This window comes from Aegilops tauschii, chromosome 3, assembly GCF_002575655.3.
Source record: "Aegilops tauschii subsp. strangulata cultivar AL8/78 chromosome 3, Aet v6.0, whole genome shotgun sequence".
NCBI classification, from domain to species: domain Eukaryota; kingdom Viridiplantae; phylum Streptophyta; class Magnoliopsida; order Poales; family Poaceae; genus Aegilops; species Aegilops tauschii.
The window spans coordinates 195,746,582-195,764,932 of NC_053037.3; positions in this window are offsets into that span (position 1 = coordinate 195,746,582).

An 18,351-nucleotide genomic window follows, 5' to 3' on the forward strand; every position below is an offset into this window, starting at 1 on the left:
CGGCGCTGACCGTTTCGGGCGGAAAGTGTGCGCGGGCGAGGGAGGCGGTCTGGGTGGGCCAGGGCAGTCAGACTCGTGCTTGGCAGCGGGTCGGTCCAGCAGCCGAACACGCTGGCTCGCCAGCTACCTCGCCGAGCTGAGTGACGACAATCAGACGATGGACGTAGCTTCCGACCAGGAGCCGGCGCCACTGTCCAAGCCGGTTCATGCCGTGTTCACCATAGAGTAGGTGCGGTCGCACTTCGACGCCCTAATGGGGGAAGAGCTACCAGCGGAGGAGGACCTGTGCTGCAACCTCCGTCTCCTCAACGAGCACCGGTGAACAAGCGAACGACAATGCCGTCGCGGACATGTGGCCCTATGATCGTGGCTTCCCGAATGAGCAGCGGGCGCTGTATCAGACCATCCGTAGGGCCCGCGAGGCCCTCTCCGTCATCCTTCGAGTTGTTGCGCTCGCCGTGGCGCTGCCGTCTCGCGTTGTCAACATGGTCAACGGACATGAGGATGAGGAGATGACATTACTTGGAGAGGATGACAACAAGTGCCTCCTTATTAGTATATAAAACTATAAATTTTTTTGCTTCCTCCTGGTTTCCTGACATCACGGTCCCACACCATTGTCAACCTATGTAGTCAATAAACGAGAGAATTGCACAAGAAGCGGCCGACAGCTGGGACCAAGCAGCTCGAGCAGTATTTGTGTTTTTGAGGTGTGAGCACTGCAAAGTTTTTCTTGAGCGATGTTTAGCCCAGATATTAATTTTTCTCCTGTGAACAACAACGAAAACATCGCTGCAGCTATTAACTGGGCGGGCTGCGGCCCGTCTAGCCCAGGCCAGATATCCAGCCCAGATATTAATTTTTTTCAAGCTGAAAATGGCTAGCCCAACTATACTTTTTTTAGGAATACCCAGGCAAGGTCAAGTTGTTATTCTCCGCCCCGTTGGGCTGCAAATCTTTCCTAGGAGGGGTGCATTAGGCTTAACAAGAAAATGGGCTTTAAGAAATAATAAATGGGATGTAATTACAAAAACTGGGCAGTAACTATAAAAAATGCACCAAACACGCAATTACTTTATAAAATATTATTTTTGGATATTGAAAATTTTAATTTCATTAATTGTTGCGAGCGCAATGTTTCGTTGGATTCTTACGTAATATAAATTTATATTGAAATTGTATTTAATCTGACTACAAATTTCGGGATAAAAATATTTCGGATCCCATCAAAATGTGGGAAATTTTATGGAATTCTGTTTTGAACGGTTGGTTGAAATGGGCTGTAGTAAATTCCATTAGAATTCAAAAATTGGCTGCACATTCTTACAAATCACAAATGGGCTATAAGTTCTCTGCCACACACTTGTGGCCTTACTAAGTTGACGCGTCCCCTAAAAAAAAGAGAGTTGACGCGTATGCAAGGCTTTGTCAACTTATAGTCAACACACGGTTCTAGCAGCAGTGGCCGTTGGATGTCCATCCAACGGTTGCCGTGCTTCTTCTTCAATCTCGGATATTCTAGCTTCACCCGCCTAAAAAATGATTCCTCCCGCTCACATCTGGGGCGCACCGTTTCGGAAGCTGACCTGTGGGCCTACTAAGTTGATGCGTACCAAGGGCTTTGTCAACTTAGTCAATATAAACGATTCTAGCTGCAGTGACCGTACAATGTCCATCCAACGGCCGTAGTGCTTCTTCAACCTCTGGTCTTCTTGCTCCAGCCGCCCAAAGCAGCACCGGTCGTGCCGCATGCTCCTGCCTCCCGTGGCCGGCTGTGCTGCCGCAGAGGCCTCACCGCCCCCTACTATTCCCACCGCTGGCCAGGCCCTGCGGCGACGGCAGTCTCACACCCAGCCGAACTAGTGAACCCTCGTACTCCTCTCCGCGCGGGCTTCCACTGCCGCATCCTCCCAGGCTCCGCGTCGTCCCCTTCCTAGGCCTCGCCGTCGTCCACCGCCCTGGTGCTCTCGGCGCGGCGTGGTCAACGTGGTCAAGGAACGACTTCCATCGGACGTGGACTGTACGTGAAGAGGCTGACAGCTGGGTCCACGACGGCAGCAAGGAAGTGCCTCCTTATTACGCGGAAAATAATGATTCCTCCACCTGACAGCAGGGACCCACCGGACGGGCCACCGTATTTCGCGAAAAAACGTTTCCCTCTGACTGCTGGGACCCACTTGACGGGCCACCGTATTGTGCGAAAAAACGTTCCCCCCGCTGTCAGCTCGGACCCACCGGAAGTGCCTCCTTATTATGCACAAAAAAATGAATACTCCCCCTGCTGGTTGGGACCCACCTTGGTGGGAAGCTGACTTGTGGGCCTACTAAGTTGACGGGGACGGAGTGCTTTATCAACTTAGTCAATATGAACGATTCTAGCTCCAGTGACCGTACGATGTCTATCCAACGGCCGTAGTGCTTCTTCAACCTCTGGTCTTGTTGCTCCAGCCGCCCAAAGTAGCTCCGGTCGTGCCGCATGCTCCTGCCTCCCGTGGCCGGCTGTGCTGCCGCGGAGGCCTCACCGCCCTCTACTATTCCCACCGCTGGCCAGGCCCTGCGGCGAAGGCAGCCTCACACCGCAGCCGAACCACTGAACCCTCGTACTTCTCTCCGTGCGGGCTTCCACTACCGCGTCTTCCCGGCTCCGCGTCGTCCCCTTCCTAGGCCTCACCGTCGTCCACCGCCCTGGTGCTCTCGGCGTGGCGTGGTCAACGTGGTCAAGGAACAGCTTCCATCGGACGTGGACTGTATGTGGAGAGGCTGACAGCTGGGTCCACAGCCGCAGCAAGGAAGTGCCTCCTTATTACGCGCAAAATAATTATTCCTCCACCTGACAGCGGGGACCCACCGGACGGGCCATCGTATTTCGTGAAAAAAATGTTTCCCCCTGACTGCTGGGACCCACCAGCTACATCTTCGCACGCAAGGAAGGAAGTGGGTCCGGGCAAAAAAAAACGATTCGCCCCCCTGACTGCTGGGACCCACCAGCTACATCTTCGCAGGAAAGGAAGTGCCTGACAGTCGGGACCCACCTGGTCGAAGCGTACGTAGCGTTGTCATTCTGGTCGCGAACGTGTACGTACATACTGGTCGATGTAGAGGCGTGCACGTGTCGTAGTAGAGGCGCGCACGTAGCTTGTACACGTACGTACAGTGGCCAGGGTGCAAGAAAGTAAATACGGCCACATATGTACATACGAGCGGGGTCTCGAATGCCTACTCGCGCGTACGTACGGCCAGGGCTCGTGTACATGGCTGGGTCGGAACGGAGAAACTGCATCGTCGTCGTGTTCATGGGGAGCCAACGGAATGCGTCGTGTTCATCGGGAGGCAACGGAACGTGTGGGAGCCAACCGACTTGGACGGAACAGCCGATGGAAACGAGGCCTGGTGTACCGCAGAATGGAGGAAATGGCCTTGTGTTCGACCGGACACATTCGAAACGGGATCCTGTTCATCGGGAACGGTCTGGCGTACCGCAAAACGGAGGAAACGGACCTCCTACGGTCGAAACGGGGGTCATGTTGATTGGGAGGGGTGTGGCGTACCGCAAAACGGAGGAAACGGACTTGTGTTGGAGCGCTACGGTCGAAATAGGGGTCCTGTTCATCGGGAGGGGTGTGGCGTACTACAAAACGGGACTCCACGAGATACTGTTCATCTCCATCGTTGACCCCCTCCAGCCTCCACGGGCTACTGTTCATCCATCATCGACCTCCTCCAGCCTCCACCTGCGACTGTTCATCCACGGGCTCCTGTTCATCCAGCCTCCACCGCGCGCTACTTCACCGGCTACTGTTCAACCAGCCCTCTCCACGGGCTCCTGTTCAACCACCCCTCCACGGGCTACTGGTCATCCTGCCCTCCACCGTCTACTGTTCATCCTGCCCTCCACGGGGTGGTCCTGTTCATCCAGCCCTCCACGGGGTCCTGTTCATCCAGCCCCAACTAGCTCGATCGATCGGGGTACTGTTCATCTAGAGGCAACACCACGGGGTCCTGTTCATTCACCCCCACCGGGAACTGTTCATCCAAACCCCCCGCAACGCTCACTGTTCATCCAGAGGCAGCATCGATCGGCTTCAGTTAGCAGCAGTAGCGAGGAAATCGCTCTATCGGGTTCAGTTAACAGCCATCGATCGATCGCTCGGGTTCAGTAACGCGTAGCCTACAGTGCAATCACTCGGGTTCAGTTAGAGCCCAACGCCTCGCTCGGGTTCAGTTAGAGCCCAACGCCTCGCACACACGCACGCACGTACGAGAGAAACACGCATCGCTCGGCCCCGACCACCCACCGTAACCGGGGACTCCCCGATATTTTCCGCGCCCTCGCTTCTACCATGGTGTTTTCCGTCATGGACGGCCCAAAGAATGTCGTGTAGCTGCGTCTCCGGCCCGCCCAGGACGAAAAGCCCATTTTCTGTCATAATTTTTTGTCATAGAAGTAGGACCCCACCACATCTATGATGATACTGGGTTTTGTCACAATTATCGTCATAGAAGTGTCATAAGTATGCCATAATTTTTTTTCGTTCGGCCCAAAATGTCACAGATGTGTCTTTTTTGTAGTGGTGGTAGGAGGAGTTTCTCTTTTCATAACGATCTTCTTCGGAGGTGCTATAGGAGCTGTACGTGCTCGAAGATCGGGCAACATCGTATACGTGGTAATGTTCACTTGCTCGCTGAGATCAGCTTCAACTTCTTTCCTTGTGGGTGGAGGATCATCTTTATCGAAAGACTCACTTTAAGCATTTTGATCGGTAGGTATAGCGGGCTTCTTCTTCGATGCGCTCTTTTTCTTTGCACTGGGATCATGTTTACGTTTTGAGCGGCCTTCTTCTTTTCCTTCGGCCTTTTTCTTCTCAATGCCATCTTTGAGTAGACGATGATTTTCTTCTTCATGAGCTCTTTCCTTTTCAGCCTTCTTGGCTCTCTTGAGGGAATTCTTCTCTCTCTTTGCCTTTTCATCAGGATAGGAGTCAAGAGTCCGAAGAGATGACTCATCAGCATTTGGTGGTGGCGGTGGTCTCTCCTAGGGACCACCAACTCGGATGAGACCAATTTCACGACAGTCACCCCATGGAGGATGAAAAGCAAAGTTCTTCACAAACCGAGTATGAATCATTTCATAGTTGAACCACTTGCGCACCCAATGGCGTCGAATTCTTTGCAAATGCTTGTCTCTTTCTCGTTTTGACTCTCCTGGAACAGTGTTATACTTATCATGAGAGATATACTGAGCTGAATTTGCATATGGTTGTCTGCCTCCTTTCTTTTTCTTTGGAGCATCTTCTTCTTGCTCATTTGCATTTTGCTCGGGTCTCTTCCTTTTGCTGGTTGATGGGCCTACCGTTGGGCCCTTTGCATTGGGAGCTTTTGACTCATCTGCTGTACCCAAGATTACCTTTCTTCATCGGCCATGCTCATTGGTCGAGAAGAATCCTCAACTGATTGCATATACCTGTGAATAAGAATAGATGCGAGGAAAAATGGGGACAGGGTTACAAATGCTCACAGCGAAGATTTTTTGAGCGAAAATGTTTTGAAGAAGAATTAGATGCAGACTTTGAGAAACATTTCGAGTGAAAGAAATGCATAGAACGAACTAGTAGGTCTGAAGAATATACTAGTCAGCGTGCTAAGCATTCCATTCGTTCGAGACATAACACAAACCCTAGATCTGAAATTTTTCGGATGCGAGGGACAACTACAAACCACATCTGTATTAGTTACCTAAGAAGTAAAGATCTAAGATATGCGGTAAAGTCGAAGAATAATAATCGCGGACGAACTCGAATGAGAAGAACGGAAGAACGATTTCACGCCACACATACCATAGCTTGGTGATGTGCAGCAACTATGGTGGCACGGGGAAGAAGATGTCCCACAACAGCGAGGAAGGACTCCGGCAATCGTTTTCCAGCAGTGAAGCGACGAAGAGATCACCGGCGTCGAGCTCAAGGTGGAGCACTACAGCAAGGGTTTCAGAGGATACGGTAACGAGGAGGAAGAGAAGTGAACGAGGGAGAGGAGGCGGTGCGGTTTTTATATGCGAAGGGAAAATAACCGCACGGAGTGAATCCGATCGAACGGCCACTATCTGAAGACTATTGCGATTTAACGGACAGGATAGGGTGGAAGTTGATGGATTGCACGTGGAAACCGTCATAAAAGAACGTGGTCCTGACTTGGGCGGGAAACCCCAAATTTTGGACAGCTTTCGCCAAAATAGATTAAAGTTCGGACCTAATCTTTATTGTGGTGAAGGACACCAGATAAAGTTTCGGTACCAGATGAAATTGAGCATTCATAATGGAACAACATAGACTGGAAGAGATAGAACAGAGGGAAAACAGGGTCCTAGGTATTTCCCTCAGACAACGAAACACAAACATACGAAAGAATAGCTATGAGAGAAATGCATTCGGACTAATAAAAACATTCGATCGAAAAGAAACTCAACGAAAGAAAATTGTGGTGGTGTGACCCACCGTATAAGAACTGTATGACCCCGAGTGTCGCACAATTATCGTGGCACCCGGTTAGTCTAGTTCTTCGTTAATGTATTCACTCTCAGAAAGAAAATTTCACTTTGTCAAAATTTTCAAACTCTTCGGGTGTTGTGCACCCATTCCTTCTAAGATGTGGAAGTGTTGGCACGGGTGCCGAGTCCATCTTACTACACATTTGCGAAGTCTAGGATATTTAGCTCACACCGTAACACACATAATCTTTTCTCATCGAGAGGTTTGGTGAAAATATGAATAGATTTCCTGTCAACCAAGTCACCTGCGTAATCTGAGTCTGAATATCCAACGAGAACAAACTGTGCACCCTTAGTATACCATAAACCTAAGGTGGGGGTGTGAGCCAAATATCTCAGAATACGCTTGACCGCTTGGTGATGCAATTCTTTCGGTGCAGCTTGATAACGAGCACAGATGCAAACACTCGACATAATATCAGGTCTGGAAGCACATAAGTAAAGAAGAGAACCAATTATCGAACGATAAGCCTTCTGATCGTAATCCTTACCGTACACATCTGCGTCCAGCTTACCATTCGTCGGCATTGGGGTTTTTTAGCCCTTCATTTTCGAATCTTGCATTTGAACTTCTTCAGGCATTCTTTCAGATATTTCTCCTGAGATATGAAAATTCCATTTGCATGTTGACGAATTTACAGTCTGAGAAAGAACTTATGTTCGCCCATCATAGACATTTGATATTTCTAGGACATCATTTTCCCGAACTCTAAGCTGCAAGCATTGTTAGTACAACCAAAGATAATATCATCCACATAGATTTGACATACGAATAGATCATTATCAATAGCACGAGTGAAAAGTGTGGGATTAGTGGACCCTGGCTTAAACCCTTTGTCGAGCAAAAACATGTTCAAGGTGTCATACCAAGCTCGAGGGGCTTGCTTCAGCCCATATAAAACCTTTCTCAACCTAAAAACTTTGTTAGGAAACTCAGGGTGTTCAAAGCCAGGTGGCTGTCTAACGTATACTTCCTCATCTATTTCACCGTTGAGGAAATCACTTTTCACATCCATTTGATAAAGCAAGATATCGTTGTAATTTGCATAAGCGAGAAGAGTACGAATTACCTCAAGGCATGCAACAGGAGCACATGTTTCACCGAAATCAACACCTTCTACCTGTGTGTACCCTTGAGCAACAAGACGTGCTTTGTTTCTCACCACAATGCCGTTTTCATCTTGCTTATTGCGGAAAATCCATTTTGTGCCGATGATATTGCGCTTCTTAGGATTCGGTTTGTCAACCAATTCCCACACATCATTCAGTTCAAATTGCACCAAATCCTCTTGCATATCATTCATCCAATCTGGATCATTCATGGCTTCCTCATACTTGGTAGGTTCAGCCAATGTAACAAAGGAGAAACTGCCACAATAGTTAGCCAAACGAGTGCGTGAACGAGTGATACGTCTCCATCGTATCTACTTTTCCAAACTCTTTTGCCCTTGTTTGGACTCTAATTTGCATGATTTGAATGGAACTAACCCGGACTGACGCTGTTTTCAATAGAATTGCCTTGGTGTTATTTTTGTGCAGAAATAAAAGTTCTCGGAATGACCTGAAACTTCATGGAGAATATTTTTAGAATAAATAAAAAATATTGGCGAAAGAATCAATAGAGGGGGACCCACCTATTGTCCATAAGGGTGGAGGGCGCGCCCACCCCCTAGGGCGCGCCCCCTGCCTTGTGGGTCCCATGGACCTCCAGCAACCTCAACTCCAACTCCATATATTCACGTTCGGGGAGAAAAAAATCAAAAGAAGAATTCATCGCATTTTACGATACGGAGCCGCCGCCACCTTCTGTTCTTCATTGGGAGGCCAGATCTGGAGTCCATTCGGGGCTCCGGAGAGGGGAAATCGTCGCCATCATCATCACCAACCTTCCTCCATCACCTATTTGATGATGCTCACCACCGTGCGTGAGTAATTCCATCGTAGGCTTGCTGTACGGTGATGGGTTGGATGAGATTTATCATGTAATCGAGTTAGTTTTGTTAGGGTTTGATCTGTAGTATCCACTATGTTCTAAGATTGATATTGCTATGGTTAATGCTTGTCACTAGGGCCCGAGTGCCATGATTTCAGATCTGAACCTATTATGTTTTCATGAATATATGTGTGTTCTTGATCCTATCTTGCAAGTTGTAGACACCTATTACGAGTTATGATCCGCATACCCCAAGGCGACAATAATTGGGATTCTTTCCGGTGATTACCGTAGTTTGAGGAGTTCATGTATTCACTAAGTGCTAATGCTTTAGTCTGGTTCTCTATTAAAAGGAGGCCTTAATATCCCTTAGTTTCCATTAGGACCCCGCTGCCACGGGAGGGTAGGACAAAAGATGTCATGCAAGTTCTTTTCCATAAGCACGTATTACTATATTCGGAATACATGCCTACATTATATTGATGAATTGGAGCTAGTTCTGTGTCACCCTAGGTTATAACTGTTGCATGATGAATGGCATCCGACATAATTATCCATCATTGATCCATTGCCTATGAGCTTTTCATATATTGATCTTTGCTACGTTACTTTGCCGTTGCCACTGTTACAATCACTACAAAACCGCTACTGCTACTTTTGCCACCGTTACCGTTACTTCCATACTACTTTGCAACTAAATATTTTGCTGCAGATATTAAGTCTTTCAGGTGTGGTTGAATTGACAACTCATCTGCTAATACTTGAGAATATTCTTTGGCTCCCCTTGTGTCGAATCAATAAATTTGGGTTGAATATTCTACCCTTTAAAACTATTGCAATCCCCTATACTTGTGGGTTCGCAAGACCTTTTCTAGCACCATTGTCGGGGAGCATAGCTCTATTCTCTGAGTCACTTGAGATTTATATCTGTTGATCACTATGAGGAATTTGAAAGATACTAGAACCAAGATCCATCCCTCTACTACGATGGGAGGTAAGGAACTGGCTTCTAGCTCTGCACTTGATTCACCTTCTATTTTGAGTAAGCTTGTGACACCCACACCTGCTATTGATTCTAATATGTCACACGTTATTAATGATGCCACTTCTGCTATGTATGATGTTTATGATGATACTACTTCTTTGCTTGATAATATTGTGCCACTAGGTGAATTTCTTGATGAACAACTTGCTAGGGTTAGAGAGAATGAAATTAATGAAACTGATGATATTATTGAAACTGAAAATTATGATTCTCCCCCTAGATATGAATTACCTAAGGTACCTGAGGGTTATATTATGGATGAAGAAACCGCTAGATACTTTTTTGCTTGCAATGATAGAGATGATCTTAAGAAACTGTTAGCTAAGCTGAAAGAAAAATCTTTGAATGCTAGAATGCAATATGATCCTAAGTTTGCTACTTCACCTATCTTTGTTACTTGTAAGGATTATGAATTCTCTGTCGATCTTGAGTTAATTACTTTGGTTGAATCTGATCCTTTCTATGGTTATGAATCTGAAACTGTTGTGGCACATCTTACTAAATTGAATGATATAGCCACCCTATTTGCTCATGAGGAAAAAAATCGCTATTACTATATTCTTAAGTTGTTTCCTTTCTCGTTAAAGGGTGATGCTAAGTTCACTACGGGAAACATCTAATTTGCTGTCAGGGGACGTCTTTGCCGTCAGCTTTTCATTGAGCAGACGGCAAAGAAAGGGTTTGCCGTCATCAGTAGACGACAAAGAAAAACTGTCGGTAAAATAAACTTTGCCGTCTGCGAGAAAAAACACAGACGGCAAAGAACGTACTTTGCCGTATGTAATAGAAAAAGTAGACGTCAAAGATCTTTGCCGTCTGTGTTTTATATTATAGACGGCGAAGTATGTTCTTTGCCGTCTGGAATAGAAAATGAAGACGACAAAGAAAGAAACACAACACGCGGATCGATCACATGGATCGATGACATGGCAGGATCTCATCCACACATCCCCTCGTGCCCCAACTCGCCCCGCGCCCACGCCTCACGCGCCCAACTCCCCCACGTGCAGCACTCTCTCCCTTATCCTCTCCCCCACCATGATGTCTCTCTGGTTTCTCTCCCTTATCCACACACCATCGCCGGTCACCACCTCTCTCGCCAGCCCTGACCACTTCTCTCTTCGCCCCGGCCCGGCCCCGTCGCCCCCGTCCACGGCCCCGGCGCGCCCGAAGCTCCGCCGGCGTCCGGCCACCACGTCGCCCGCTGGCCACCACCTCTCGCGCCGGCCCCGACCACTTCCTCCGTTGCCCCCGGCCTCAGCCCCGTCGCCCTCGAAGCTTCGCAGGCATCCGCCACAACATCGCCTGCCGTCCCCGTCGCCCTCCCCCCTTCGCCACGGGCGCCGATGGCCCCGTCGCCCCAGCCAGGCTCCGCCGGCCATGGCCCCGGCCCCGCATGCCTCCGCCGTCCCCGGCACCATCGCGACGCTGCACCACCTCCTGCCTCGAGGAGCGGGGGCAGCTCATCGGGCGGCCATGGCGGTTCTGCTCTGTTCGTGGAGAACCAAGGCGTCCATGGTGGTGCTGCTCTGTCCTTGGAGAATGGAAGGGGAAGGGGGAGGGCGCGGCTGCTATTTACTGCCGCTCCAGTGAGCACGGGCACAGGATATGGTTGCAGGTTGGTGCGGGCGTCAAGATCGAACTCAAGATGACTTCGCTTGCTGGATCTTGGGCTGCTATATCACCCTGTTCTTCTGTAATCTTTTCATGTGTAATTCGTTCATCTTATGAAATAGAGAAGTTTTGCCTCGGATCAACAAGTGATAATGTATTATGTGTAAATAGAGTAATTTTGTATTGTGAAATTTGTTCGGTAGATTCTGGAACAAAGTGTTGATGTGTACTGTGGTGTGGTGTTCATTGTTGTCCTCTGCACTAGGACTGTTGATTCAGGTTATTTTAATACATTATGTGAAGGCTGACGGCCGCTGTGTTTTTTTAATTTACCCCATTCCTTGCCGTTTGTGATATACGAGGTTGGAGGCAAAGACGCGAATAGCTGACGGCAAAGATGTAGCCTAGCTGATGGCAAAACTACTTTTCTTTGCCGTCTATGATTTATAAGGCAGACGACATAGAAGTTTCGGCTGACGGCAAATTCTTTGCCGTATGTCAGATAAAAATCTGACGGCAAAGTATTCTTTGCCGACTTATCTTTGCCGTCTGACTTTGCTGTCTGCTTCCTGACGGCAAAATCTTTGCCGTATGGATTTAGGTCTTTGCCGTCCGTGATCCACAGACGACAAATTTCCTATTACCTGTAGTGGTTATGGTTTAATTCTCTTGCTCCTAGTTGTGTGCGTAGTCCCTAGGATGTGATTTATTACTTCTCTGAAAAATATTTCCCTGCTGATAAGAAACAAGCTGCTTTAAAGGAAATATTTAACTTTGTGCAAATTGAAAAAGAGAGTCTCCCACAAGCTTGGGGGAGGCTTCTCCAATTACTTAATGCTTTGCCTGATCATCCTCTCAAGAAAAAATGAAATACTTGATATCTTTTATAATGGACTAACCGATGCTTCTAGGGACCACCTAGATAGTTGTGCCGGTTGTGTTTTCAGGGAATGAACTGTTGAGCAAGCTGAATTGCTATTGAATAATATATTGAGTAATGATAATGATTGGACACTTCCTGAACCAACTCCTAAGCCAACTCCAAAGAAAAGAGGTATTCTATTCCTCAGTCCTGAAGATATGCAAGAGGCAAATAAAACTATGAAAGAAAAAGGTATTAAAGCTGAAGATGTTAAGAATCTACCACCTATTGAAGAAATACATGGTGTTGATTACCCGACACAGGTACTAGAGGTAAACTCTCTCTATAGATTTGATGAAGGCGATATTCCTCATAATAAGTCTGCTAGTCAATGCTTGGATGAGTTTGATAATTTTATTGTTAAACAAGAAAACTTTAATGCTTATGTTAGTAGACAATTGAAACGTAATGCTTACATGCTTGAATGCTTGGGTGATTATATGAGTAGAACTGTTAATGATCCTAAGCTTATTAGTAAGCATGCTTCCATGGTAAAAACTCAAGTAGAACAAGTACTTAAGGCACAAGATGATTTGCTCAATGAGTTGAATAGTAAGAATAATGATAATGCTGTTAGGGTTATGACCAGAGGTGGTAAAATGACTTAGGAACCTTTGTATCCTGAGGGCCATCCTAAGAGAGTTGAGCAAGATTCTCAAAGAACTAATACTGACGCACTTAGTCCTAGTAATAAAAAGAAAAAGAAAACTGATAGGACTTTGCATGCTTCTAGTGAACCTTTTGTAGACACACCTGAGAATCCCAATGATATTTCTATTTCTGATGTTGAGACACAATCTGGTGATGAACATGAACCTAGTGAATGTTAATGCTGATGTTCATGTTGATTCTCAACCTAGTAATGATAATGATGAAGAGATTGAACCTGCTGTTGATCTTGATAACCCACAATCAAAGAATCAACGTTATGATAAGAGACTTCATTTCTAGGAAAAACGGTAAAGAGAGAGAACCATGGGTTCATAAACCCATGCCCTTTCCTCCTAAACCATCCAAGAAAAAGGATGATGAGGATTTTGAGCGGTTTGCTGAAATGATTAGACCTATCTTTTTGCGTATGTGTTTAACTGATATGCCAAAAATGTCTCCTTATGCTAAGTATATGAAAGTTATTGTTACAAATAAAAGAAAGATACCGGAGGCTAAAATTTCCACCATGCTTGCTAATTATACTTTTAAGGGTGGAATACCAAAGAAACTAGGAGACCCAGGAGTACAAACTATCCCATGCTCCATTAAAAGAAACTATGTTAAAACTGCTTTATGTGATCTTGGAGCCGGTGTTAGTGTTATGCCTTTCTCTTTGTATCGTAGACTTGAATTGAATAAGTTGACACCTACCGAAATATCTTTGCAAATTCCTGATAAACCAACTACTATACCCATCGGTATTTGTGAGGATGTGCCTGTTGTGGTTGCAAACATTACTATCTTAACGGACTTTGTTATTCTTGATATTCCCGAGGATGAAAGTATGTCGATCATCCTTGGTAGACCCTTTTTGTATACTGCAGGGGCTGTTATTGATTGCAACAAAGGCAATTTCACTTTTCATGTTAATGTAATGAGCGTACGGTACACTTTCCGAAGAAACAACCTCAAGTTCATAGTATCAATTCTATTGGAGAAAATTCAACTATTGCTATTGGAGGTTTCGAATTCCCTCTTCCTACTGTCAAAAATAAATATGATATTCTTATTGTTGGGGACATGCATATCCCCGTTGAGGTAACCTAGTGTTATTCGAAAGTTCTCTGGTTTCATGTCATTCGGAGGAAGTTTGTTAATAAGACTTGATCAACCTCGTTAATGGATTCCTTTTGATTGGCATGAGATGGATGAATTTAGAAAGCACAACTTTCTGTACCTACCTTTTACTTTATGTTATTTAGATTAAATAAAGCAAAAAATAGTATTATCCGTCTGTTTTCTGAATTATCCGTGCAATAAAAAATGTCCCGAAAATAAAAGTTCTCCAAATACCCTGAAAATTTAGTATGGTTTTTTTACAGAATATTTTAGAATTTCTAGGACTGAACATGCACCCATCCACTTTGTCTTTCTCAAGAAAAAATTATCCCGTTGCTCAAACCCGTGTTCTAGCTCATCTTGCTGCCATTTCCGATCTCCTTGTGCAAAGCTCCATTTGCAAAACTGTTTTGGGGGATTTTTCTTTGGTATGTGACTCCTCCATTGGTCCAATTAGTTTTTGTTCTAGTGCCTTATTTATTGCAAATTTTTTGCTGCTGTGGTGACCTTGTTCTTGAGCTTGCATGTCAAATTTACATGGCCCATAGTAGTTTTGATGCATGATATAGCCTCTAGACACCTGTAGGAGTAGTTGCTATCAATCTTGTTGAGTTTGGTTAACTTTTATTTTGAGAACTAAAAATTTCAGAAATTTTTCAGAGGAAGAAAAATGTTAAAATGTACCAAGGTGGTTCTTCGAGGAAGCAAGCACCGAGGCTCGTGATACGTGAGCCGGATCTTGAACCACCAAGGGAAGCTCAAGTATGGCCCTGCGAATGGCCATTGGATCAATTCATGGTTCATGCATGTTTCAAGGAAGAATTTGATGCGTACGTATAGAATGCCGATCTTGAGGACTTCGTATCAGATAGGTGTCCTCAGTACTATCAACTCACTGATTCATTCGTGCGAAGGTTTAAGTTTACATCTCAGCGCAATACCCATACTGTTTTATTTGATCTTTATGATGAATCATATACCATGGACCTTGAAGATTTTAGTATTGCATGCAAAATTCCACAATGGGGCACTCATAGCGAGCCTCGCAAAAATGAGTATAATGATTTCCTTGCTAGCATTACTGTGGGAGAAACTAGAAGTATTACACAAGCTTCCATGGGGAGCATTCATTTTCCCGCCATACAATATTTTGCTCTCTTTATAGGAAGATGCATAAACATGATCATAGCCACCTCCGGCTATATGGCTGGCACGCAATAAAGCTACTTTTGAGAAAAAGTTGATCAAATCTCCTTTTGATATTTTGTTCTCGGCTTGTTCTTTCTTTTGTATTGAGCAGGTCTACAGCCGGAGGAAGAAGCGGCAAAGCTGCGACAAGGGACTGAGATGATCAGATCAAGCACGACCAGGCTGATGGCGATGTGCGAAAAGGCCAGACATACAGTGGAAGACGCGGGAGAGGTGCTCTCTTGGTGATTGGTGCTGATTATACATCGATCAGCAGGCATCTGGTTATGTTGGGATGTGTGTTGTTGATACGTCCATTTTGCATCATGTTTGTATATCGATATTTATTGCATTATGGGCTGTTATTACACATTATGTCACAATACTTATGCCTATTCTCTCTTATTTTACGAGGTTTACACGAAGAGGGAGAATGCCGGCAGTTGGAATTCTGGGCTGGAAAAGGAGCAAATATTAAAGACCTATTCTGCACAACTCCAAAAGTCTTAAAATTTCACGAAAGTCAGTTTTGAAATATATTAAAAATATTGGGCGAAGAAAGCACCAGAGGGGGGCCACACCCTGTCCAGGAGGGTGGGGGGCACGCCCTACCCCCTGGGCGTGCCCCCTGCCTCGTGGGCCCCCTAGCAGGCCTCTGGCGCCCATCTTTTGCTATATGAAGTCTTTCGCCCTGGAAAAAATCAGAAGGAAGCTTTTGGGACGAAGCGCCGCCGTCTCGAGGCGGAACCTAGCGAAACCAAACTAGGGCTCCGGCGGAGCTGTTCTACCGGGGAAACATCCCTCCGGGAGGGGGATATCATCACCATCGTCATCACCATCGATCCTCTCATCGGGAGGGGGTCAATCTCCATCAACATCTTCACCAGCACCATCTCATCTCAAATGCTAGTTCATCACACAAAAAAATACACTTCCATGATGATACGTGTTTGTCACAGTAGGTCGCGTTTTTTGTCATGCATGTACATCCATGACAAATTTATGACAGAATGAAGATAGTCATACCTGTGCTGTCGTAGAAGTGTTCCATGACATTACCAAAATTATCATCACAGAAGTGTCCACTTCCATGACGATAAATCGCGCGTCACAGAAGTGCTTTCGTCAAGGGTGACCGACACATGGCATCCACCGTAACGGAACGCCGTTAAGCTATCGGGTCCGGTTTTGGATCCGATAACCTGTTAACAGCCCCGACCAATGGGGATTTTCCACATGTAAAATTCTGATTGGCTGACGGAAACACGTGTCAGCTCCGCGTTGGCACAGGTGTCACTCATCCAATGGGCGAGATGCGCCTATGATATGTTGACACGTGGACCGGCCCAAAAGTGGCCCATAAAGTTTAAATGGGTCGGCCCAACTAAAGGCCCACAAGATTTTGCGGTCCATAATGGGCCAGCCCAGCAAAAGGCCCACGAGATTTTGCGTATCATATTGGGCCGGCCCAGCTAAAGGCCCACGAGATTTTGCGGGCCATAATGGGCCGGCCCAGCTAAAGGCTCGTGAGATTTTGCGGACCATAATGGGCCGGCCCAGCTAAAGGCCCAACATTCTCAGTTAAGGCCTGTACGGCTAGTGTGCCCGTCAACGGCCTGTCCTAAACTTGTCATCATCACGGCCCATGGTCACTTCTGGCCCGTTAACAGTCCGCTAAGTATATGGGCCGAATTACGGCCCGGTGTATTTCCGGCCTGTTAAAGGTCCTTCTTCATTTGGGCCCATTTATAGGCCATTGAAACTTTCGACCCATAAACGACCGTGAAGGATTTGGGTCATATTCGGCCATGTCTGACATTCGGCCTGTTAGAGGCCCACTATAGATTTGGGCCACTTTCGGCGTGTTGTGATTTTCGGCCTGTTAACATTGGACGAAATCCATGGGCCATATGTGGCCCAACGTCACATCAGGCCCATTAATGGCCCATATAAAAATGACGATAATCTAGCCCGACCGAACTTCCGGCCTGTTAAAGGCCCGTGTATTAGGTCGGCGCATTTACGGCCTGTCCGAATTTCGGCCTGTGAAAGATCCGCATCGTAAATGGGCCCAATCTCACTTTCGGCCTTTTAAAGGCCCATGTTTTTATGGGCTCGAGATATTTACACCTGTAAACGGCCTATTGTTACTGAGGGCCCAAATTATGTTCAGGCCTGTTAAAGGCCCACTATGGGCACAGGCCTACCAGAAAAATATGAAATCTTATGCTGATTTAGGCCCAGATATTTTTTGTGGGCTACATGCAAATTTTGGCCCCTAATCGTTTTTAGCCCAATTGGAATGGGCCCGACGAATGTTGGCATGTTGGGCTCATACGAAGCTTTCGACCGAATACATTACTAAGATAAACCTACACTATACAAAATAGCGTCGTAATTATTGCAGCCTTTGGCAACATCATAAATGCTATATCACAACAAAAGGCCTGTTGGCATAAAGTTTACAGTCCTTGCAGATAAAAGCACCATCAGATGTATAGAAGCACAGATCATTTGACCTGAGTGCTAATGTTTCAGGCTGTAGAATCTGATGGAGCAGCACGATCTTCACCTTTTTTCCGCCATTGCTCTTGAACAACGAAGCGAATGTCTGATAGTCTGGTTTCAAAACCATTCATATCTTGACGAAATTTGTCAACCAATATTCTTGTTTCCAAAATGACGTCCATTAGGGATTGGACTTGTGTCTGGAGCACAGATATATCACTCTATCTAGCAGGAAGATTTTGTTCAGTAGGCGTTTTGGACGAGGTTACCTTGACAACCAACCCAGAATTACGCAGGAAGGTGCTTTTTGCACTGTTAGTGGAGAGATACTGACGCACTGCAGCAAGAGATGACATTGTGCCTGTGGTAGCCTCGTCACCTTCAGGTGGTTGTGGATGTTCAATCATTTTTTCCATAGCTTCCTGAAAGTTTGAACTTGTAGATTAGTGTACCAGATAAGTTACTAATGAGACAAAAACAAACAAAGTAGGTTACACGTTTATACATAACTTATTTTGGTGAACTACTGTAATACATTAGCATGTATTGTAGTGCCAACTACATAATAAAATCACTTTCGGAACATATGTCCATGTAGCATGCCTACTGTATTGTCTATTTCCTCACATTCGTTGACATCTAAGGATAAAGAGACATGGTTTAAAGTAGGATGAACATCGTATGACATCATTCATATCATGGGCAAACAGATATAAAACAAACAGGCTATTTTATCATTGTGTGCGCATGTGAACATAACAACTAGAATACAAATCAAGACCAAAAGAATATCCTTCATCTCTTTTAAACCATGAAAGGTGAAATGA